Source organism: Erinaceus europaeus, chromosome 7 (assembly GCF_950295315.1).
Source record: "Erinaceus europaeus chromosome 7, mEriEur2.1, whole genome shotgun sequence".
Classification (NCBI taxonomy): Eukaryota; Metazoa; Chordata; class Mammalia; order Eulipotyphla; family Erinaceidae; genus Erinaceus; species Erinaceus europaeus.
In genome coordinates, this window is record NC_080168.1 from 10,562,456 (window position 1) to 10,572,089 (window position 9,634).

Sequence of the window (9,634 nt, forward strand, 5' to 3'; positions counted from 1 at the left end):
CAGCAGTTACAAAATGCTTTTAATAATAATAATAATAATAATAAAAGTATGTTAACTGGAGCTTCTTTTTAATATTTATTTTATTTATTTATTCCCTTTTGTTGCCCTTGTTGTTTTATTGTTGTAGTTATTATTGTTGTTGTCGTTGTTGGATAGGACAGAGAGAAATGGAGAGAGGAGGGGAAGACAGAGAGGAGGAGAGAAAGATAGATGCCTGCAGACCTGCTTCACCACCTGTGAAGCGACTCCCCTGCAGGTGGGGAGCCGGGGTTTGAACCGGGATCCTTATGCCGGTCCTTGTGCTTTGCACCACCTGCGCTTAACCCACTGAGCTACAGCCCGACTCCCTAACTGGAGCTTTTATCTCTAACATATTCAAAAATAAAATTCCTTAAAGGTAAATAATAATGGTTATGCAAAGACACTTTAATGCCTGAGGGTCCAAAGTCCCAAGTTTAGTCCCCCACACCACCATAAATCAGAGCTGAGCAGTGCTGTGGTCAAAAAAAAAAAAAAAGTAAATAATGAAAGTGTTACTGATATGAACATACATAAGAGCCATGAGAGAAAAGATTAAAAAAAGTAATGTATAACAGCCAGTTATTAAAATTGCCTTAACCACTATTTTCTTCTATCAGCGTTAGAGTGTCTGGTCTAATATCTACATCTTTGATCATTTTGGTCTGATTTTGGTCCATGGTGTTAGGTGAGGATCTAGTTTCATCTTTTCACATGTGGCTGTCCACTTGCCCCAGTACTATTTACTGAAGAAACTTTCTTTGACCCATTGAATAGCTTTGGCCCCTCTTTCATATGTTAGGTGATTGTATATATAGAGAGAGACTTTCAATTTTGTTCCATTCATCTTAGTGTTCATTATTATTCCAGTGCCATACTGTTTTAATTATAACTGCTTTGTAATATAAACTGAAGCTGAGGAGTGTGATGCCTCCATTTTTATTTTGTTTGCCTTTTTGTCAAAAAAGTGATTTGGCTATTCATGGCTTTTTGTGGTTACACACAAACTTTTCTATGAGTTGTTCAATTTCCTCATAAAATGCCATTGGGGTCTTGCTAGGAATTGCATTGACATTATAGATTTTTTTGGTAGAATGGTCATTTTAATATTTATTCTTCCAATCCAGGAACAAAGAATGTTCTTCCATGACTTTGTGTCCTTTTCTGTTTCCTTTATCAATGTCCTGTAATTTTCCCTGCGAAGTTCCTTCACCTCCTGTGTCAGGTTCAATCTGAGGTATTTTACTTCAGGGGTTCAACTGTAAATGGTATTAAGATCTTCAATTCCCTTTCCTCTAATTTATCATTTGTATGTAGAAATGTCAAAGATCTGTGGGAGTTATTTTTGTACCCTGCTTCTCCACAGAATTTATTGTTTCTAGTAGTTTTTTTGCTGGAGGCTTCAGGATTCTCTAGGAAAACTATCATTGTCATCACAGTAGCTTGCTTCCTACCTTTCCAGCATACATATTTTTGCTATATCTGTCTTGTATGATTGCATGACCAGGGCCTCCAAGACTGTGCTGAATAATAATGGTGATAGTGGGCATCCTTGTCTTGTTCCAGATTTCAGGGGTGACTGCTTGCAATTTTTTCTTATTTGGTATAATGTTAACTGTAGATTTATTATATATGGGCTTGATTATACTGAGAAGTTGTCTTTCTGTTCCAAAGTTCTGGAGCGTCTTTGTCAGAGAAAGATGTTGGATCTTATCAAGTGCTTTTTCTGCATCAGTTGATATAATCATATGAATTTTATCTTTTTGTTAATATTGTGGATTGCAATGATTGATTTGTCTATATTAAACCATCCCTGCTTTCCAAGGATGAATCCCACTTAATCTTGTTAACTTTTTTTGATGTTATTGAATTTTATTTGCCAAGATTTTGTTGAGAATGCTTGCATAATGACTAAACATTTTAAAAATAACTTGTTTTGTTTCTGAAAAATGAATGTCTTCATATTGAACTATGGTATTTATAAATATACATGTGTATTGCTTATACTGGTGAAAATTCAAAAATGAGAATATTAGTTATATATTATTTCATTTTTAATATTAAGGAATGATTTTAATTTTTTAATAATCTTAAGTTATATTAGTTTTAGAAGACTATGTATTTACTTTAAAGAATTAGAGTAAGGGAAGTGACTTAGTGGTATATATAGTGTAATACCTTACGTGCATGGGGCCACAAGGCATTGGGTTCCATCCCTGTCACTGGTAAGATGATGGAATGAAGTATCAAGTGATAGTGCACCAGTAGAACATAAGTGTTACCATGTGCTAGAACCCAGATTCAATCTTCTGGTCCCCACCTGCAAAGTAAATTCTTCATAACCACTGCAACAGTGGAGTCTCTTCTCTGCATCTCCCTTTCTATCTCAACCTCTACTAAAAAGAAAAATAATAGTTATTGAGAACAGTGGAATCCTTGTGCAGGTATTGAGCCCCATTAATAAGCCTGGTGGCAAATAGAACAAAAATGTCAGGGTGGTACTCCGATCTTTTTCCCTCTCAATTAAAAAAACGAAACAACCCCCTTCTTAAAAATATGAAAAGTACAGACACTCATCACATTTATTTATCGTCAACCCAGATTGCCTTCAGAACCTATCTGATCTTATAGCCTAAAGGAGAATACTAGGTAACACCAAATCTTTCCTAGCAAGCAAAGTGTATTTTAATTTTTAAGTGAAGAGAGAATAACCATCGTTGGCATAGGTAAGAAGAATACTTTCTGATATTCTAAAAACATCAGTGCATACACTTGCTCTCTGTTAGGACTAATATCGTAAATCTAAAGGATGTCTCTTATTTTGACAAAGTCATTTCTCCTTAGAAAAACAACTGCAAACTTTATTTACATTGGATTAAACTGTTCTCTCAACACATAGCCTCGTGCTCTCCATTACAAACCAGAGAAACACATTTGTATTTCATTGCATATTCTCATGCCTCTACGTTTTTACATCTTAATCATTTCAAGTGGTCACTTTTATATGGTCTTCAGCTCCTCTTGCTCGATCTTCACTTCAGATTACTTAAGAAATAAATTTAGTGTTTTTTTGTTTTCCCCCCTTTTAGTCTGCAACAAGCAGAAAAACAATGTGGATTTCATTACTTTTCTTTCTTTCTTTAATTATCTTTATTTATTTATTGGATAGAGACATCCAGAGATCAAGAGTGGAGGGGGAGATAGAGAGGGAGAGAGACCAAGAGACACTTGCAGGCCTGCTTCAGCACTTGCAAAGCTTTCTCCCTGCAAGTGGGGATCAGGGGCTCAAACCCGGGTCCTTACACACTGTAATGTATGCATTCAACTAGGTGTGCCACCACCCAGCCCATTACTTTCCTTTCTAATGAACATGATTCATGTTTATTTAGCATCCAATAATTTATTTAGTTAATATTTAAGAGGTAAATCTTATGTACAGAGATTTGTTTGGTCTGTGTAGAAACTTTCTTGAGGAATGAAGTTCCTAATATACTTGAGATCTTTGACAAAATATGATTTTATATGGTATACAAGACATTCATTTACATTATTCTTTGGATGATATAAGATATAGAATAGTTAAAATTTTTAGTATTATAATGCTTTCAATAAGGTCAAAAAGAAGCTTTAAACTGGGTATAGATTTTAATTCTTGAAACTGCAATTAATTGTATTTCAATTCATTATCTCTCATTTCCCATCAAATCATTTTTTTTTACTGTGGCCATACGGCTAGAGTCCCATCATGTGACTAGGAAGTATTTTATGGTATCAACAGCGTGTCAGTGAATTTAACTTTGAAATGAATACACAGCCATGTCTAACACTTCTGAGTAGTATTTTAAATCAAGAATTATAATAATAACTTTCATTTTAAATAGTCAACAAAGCATCAATAGTTCTGAGCATTCACATTAGAAACTGACAGGAATAAGAACACAACAGTAAGACAGGCTGCCTTGGAATCAAACACTCCCAGCAGCCACTTCTTCTTTATTACTGGAGGCTTCTTAGTCTGGTTACTGCACATCTTGTTGACTCTGTATATTCGTTTTTTTCAGCATTGAACACAATAATATGCACACGAGTGAACTGAATGAAATGACATATTTAACAAGAATTAAATTAATCACAGTGCCAGCGTGAGATGAATGGACTAGAAGCAAATACCAGTGCAAAATTCTTGGATGCATACATTTAGCTATCACTTTCTCACTATTCTTTTTATTGGATGTGTGTATGTGTGTGTGTATTGAAAGCTGCAGATACTTCCACCTCTCCCCAAACTCTACACCTCTGCATCACAACCCCTTTTACTGTGAGTCCTGCACTCTGATTCAGAAGCTAGACTTTGATTAAAATCTCTCCAGTTTTTTCCTAATGCCTATCCCAAATCGTACAGTCCTAGGGACACAGAGAAATAGTCCAACTTCCCTGGACTGACAACCCCACCAATGTGTCCTGGAGCCCCACTTCCCCAGAGATCTACCCTACTAGGGAAAGAGAGAGGCAGACTGGGAATATGGATCCACCAGTCAATGCCCATGTTCAGCGGGGAAGCAATTACAGAAGCCAGACCTTCCATCTTCTGCAACCCACAACGACCCTGGGTCCATGCTCCCAGAGGGATAGAGAACGGGAAAGCTATCAGGGGAGGGGATGGGATATGGAGATTGGGTGGTGGGAATTGTGTGGAGTTGTACCCCTCCTATTTTATGGTTTTGTTAATTTATTCCTTTCTTAAATTAAAAAAAAAAGGAAAAAAAAAGAAATAGTCCAACTTAACAGGTCAGTTCATATCTCTATAATGAATGGAGCTATTACTAGTCTTTAATATGAACTACATAATAATGCTTTCAGTCAAGGATGAGTGTAATTAAGATAAAACATAGTCTGATAGAAGTTACTAAGGGGACATATTTAATAATCTATTCTTTGGTTCATATAGTCAATCACTGAACATTGTGTGATTCTGTTGCTGTAGATTCTAGGAACATGTTGTTGAGAAGAATAAAACCAAAAATTGCTTTATTGGACTAATAATTAAATAATAGGAGATGTTCAAACTGAAGGCAAAACATATTGCATTAAGTTAATTTTAGGAATCTCCATTTCTGCTTTGCAGAATGAGTCTTTAATATTCCTTAAAAAAAGAATACCAGACCCCCACTCCAAAAAAAATAATAATACCTTACATAAACTGAGACAGAAAGCTGGTTATATTAATTTCTCCTTGAACGACAGATCTTGACAAGAATAGATTTAAGCACTGATTTTAAGAAAGTATTTTCTTCCTAATTCCATTTGGGATAATAGTTAAAAAGCAACTTAAAGAATGAATTAGCTTTCAAAGCATTAAAAAAAAGAGTGGTTCCAAACCCTTGGTAAAATAGCAAGCATAGTAAAATGTAGTTTAGTGCAAAATAAGATAAAGCGAAACAACAAATAAAGCAGATTGTGACTATCATTAGTTCCTGTTTTGACTTCTCAGCATCAAAGCCCCTTTCTCATGTCTGTGAAACCCCTGATTATGCAAACATTCATGGGATCAATGTGACCATTTTCCAGGACTTTGAAAGACTCCTTTGTGCTCATGAGAAAGTACTCAGAAACAATCTTTTGAAAATGAATTAATATTTAATAATCAGAACTCCAGATCAAAAAAATCTAATACATCTTTAAACCTTGAATTCACAGTATGGATTTTATTATTATTATTATTATTATTTTACAAGTCAGTAAGATTTGGGAAGTTTTCATATCTGTCTTTGGTAAGCATTCTGTCTTACTAAACTTGATCCATCACATTCCTTGAAACAATTTTGACCAAATTTATATGTCTAGTATGGCTGATATTTTTAAAAGATTAATTCCTAGCTGACAAAAACCACAAAATACTATATTTAATTCTGCAATTAAATGAATTAAGTATGTGTGTTATAGAAGTTACTTCTCAGGGTCTGGAAGATAGTTCAACTTGTTGGAGCACAGATAGTTCAACTTGTTGGGCATGCCGGAGGCCCAAGGGCCATAGGTTCAGTCCCCAGCAACAACATCCCACTGTAAGCCAAAGATGAGCCTTTCTATGGTCTCATTCTCAAAATAAATAAGTCTTGAAGTATCTATACTTTTGAAAAATAACTTAGAATCAGCAAAATTGCATAGTTGGGTAGTGCACCTGTTCTGTTATGCATCCACCCAGTTTAGAGCTCTGTCTCCACCTCACTGGAGGAGACTTGGGTACTGCAGTGTTTTTCATCGCTCAAAATTGTCTATCTGGAAAAGTGTAGTGAAGCCCTGATGCAACAACAACAACATAATAATAATAATAACAATAATAATAGTAAATAGAGTGGCTTCTCAGACAAATGGATTTAGAGTCTGGGCCAAAGATTTTCAACAAGAGAACAAACAAATTAAAAACTGCACCTTAGCTGAGGCGTGGTGTAGTCAGGAGAATGTTTGAAGCACCCTTTTAGACTGGAAAGCTGAACTTCTTTTAAAGAGATATTGTAAGATTGGTAAACCAGTGATTAAATGTCGCAGACATTTCACAAGGTAGAAAGTTAGCTAGAGTCTTCTAGAAGAGGTTCTTAAGCTAAGTAGTCAGAAAGTCACACAATGTTTTCATGTATGATAATCACTGTCTCCCAGAAGAAGCATCTGATTACTTCATACCATGCTTTCTGCATGAACCCAAGATTGGAGTAATTCTCTTTCTCAAGATGGTGACTCTTACATGCAAGTTCCCAAATCATAAGTTCCTACTTAATATTACAGCCAAGTCAGTCACCTTAAGCTTGTTCTTGTTTGTATTAATGTATTATAACCTATTTTCTTTGATGTTATAGATAGTTAACGTGATAATTTGCGCATAATCCTTTGGGACACAGGAATATTGATCTTATCAATTTGATTCTGATAATTTTTTAAAATATATTTTTAAATCTTATTTATTTACTCCTGAATGGAGACAGAGAAATTGAGAGGGGATGGGGTAGAGAGGGTGAGAGACAAAGAGACATCTGAGGCTCTTCTTTACCACTTTCCCTTTACAGGTTGGGACCAGGGGCTTAAACCCAGGTCCCTGAGACCCTGATTCTGCAGAATTTTCCACAGAAAATTACATAATCTCTTGGTTCAAATAAACTTATATACTAGAAAGCAACAAATAATGTAGACAATTAACAAACCGGGAATTTTAGGTGTTTTTGTGGTGTGTTATAAAGAACATAGTAAATAATAAAAATTTCACACACTATGTCTGGAGTTAAACAAATGGGAGGTTAATTACATTATAGGTTATTTAGATGCTGCAAAATAAGCAAAGAAACAAAGATCATGAGTCATGATGGCAGGAGCCATGCATCTTTAAGCTAGTTACCAGACTGGGCTATCTGTGTTCAGGTCCTAGGGGAAGTGGCATGAGGTGCCCAGGCAAGAGCAGCAGGAACAGAGGGAGATTTCTGCCAGATATTTGCTTAAATAACTTCCTACACACCCATAATCCCTTGTGGGTTTGCATAAGTCAGTAGTATGCTTATCAGGCTAACTTCAGCCATATGCTAATTATGGTCATGCCCCAACAGTGTGTGGCTTGATATGTATAGGATTTCCTCCCTCCATCATACTTGCTTAGATTAGTTATACAGTCACAATGTCCCAATCTCCTTCTCCTCCTTTTCTTCTTTGTTGTTGTTGTGTCAAGATTTCATTGTGCTGAATCACATTATCAGATAGCATGAGACAAAGAGAAAGACATAAAAACACTGAAGCAACTTCCTCCACTGCAGTGGGGACTGGATTTGAATCTGGGTTACACACGTGGCAGCATACTCTTCTTCCTAGATAAGCTATCCTTCTGGCCCAGGATAAAGGTTTATTGAACAAACCTTTAAATGAGTGGTTATTCTAGTCTACATAAGCTCTGGTCTCAAATTCATTAGTTAAGACTGCCCAATTCCACCATCTACCACATAAGGGCTGAAAGCTCCAGTAAAAGGTTAGCTAGTGTTAAATGGTGTTGCATTTCTTTGGCTTATATATACTGAATAATTTTCTAAGGAGTCAATTCCTGCAGAGTCTTATTAACCTGTAGTAGTTTTATTATGTTCTATTTTAATTGAGTGGAGTCATCTTATCATCCAACCTGGTAGCATCTGATATCTAGTGACAAGTGGAAGCAGTGATGCTGGAGGCTTGGTCTAAGGGCTGCAGATGTGGAAATGCCTGTGACTGTCCCAAATGCAATGCTTACGGCTGTGACATTCACACCAGGTGCTTCTACAACCAGCCCTACATGCAAGTCTTACACTTAAGTCCCGTTGACTAGCTTCCTTTGATTCCTGATCAGTTTTTAAGTCTGGTTCTCAACAACAATGGCTGCTAGTTGTCTTCCAACAACATACTAGCTTTATGTTTTTCATTTACAGTCAGACATTCTGATATGTAAAAATGTACTTTTGCAATTTAAGCATTTAGTCTAAGACAATTTTCAGACTACTAAATTATTATTAAAATTATTAACACCAATCAGCATGTCGATTCCTGGTTTTTTAGGATTATAGACATGTTCTGTTTAGAAATAATTCCAATAAGAGTTTTTATATTTTATTTTTATACCAAAAAACATTCACATTTTGCTTCAACCTCAAACAGGGTGTGTTTGTAAAATTAAATGAGTGCTGGCAACAAGCTACACTTTTTTTTCCCCATAGGCAAAAAATAAATTAATGCAGAAAAGCTCAGAGAAACCTTAATTAATGATAGCTGGGCTTTGGGCTTAGTGACATAACAGTTTATACCTAGGAGTTTCTTTGCAGCATGTTCTAATTCATGTTCCATTTTAAGAACACTTTATTCTGACCAATCTATTGCCTTGGTAAAAACTTTGTCAATATATATAAAATGTGAAATAAGCACAATGAATTATTGCAAGTGACCACTACTGTGTTAGAACTAGAGAAGACGCATAAGGATCCTGGTTCAAGCCCCAGGCTCCCCACCTGCAGGGTGGACACTGAAGTCAGAAATACTGCCGAGCCTCTGTATCACACAGTGTGCTGAAGTGGTTGGGATAGGATGTCTTCATTTAAACAAGCTGACAGACTAATCTGAAACATCCCTTCAGACAAGAATGATGGGCGGGGGAGGGGGGGCTGGGTGGTAGCACACAGGAAAGGGGCTGGTGGGAGGCAGGGGGTTAAGCACACATAGTAGGAAGCCCAAGGACCTACTCAAGGATCCTGGTTTGACCATCAGGCTCCCCATCTGCAGAGGGGTTGCTTCACAAGCAGTGGAGCAGGTCTGCAGGTGTCTATCTTTCTCTCCCCCTCTGTCTTCCCTTCCTCTCTCCATTTCTCTCTGTCCTATTCAATAACAACAACAACATCAATAATAATTACAACAATAAAACAACAAGGGCAATAAAAGGAAATAAAGAAAGAAAGAAAGAAAAAAGAAAAAAAATCCAAAAAAAAAAAAGAACTAGAGAAGACATCTTTTCTACTTTTCTAAAACAAACAATGCCTATGTAGTTGACAATTCAAGTTGTAAATTTGTAGAAAATAGTATACATAACATAAGGGCTTAAGAGATAACTCACCAGGAAGCATAC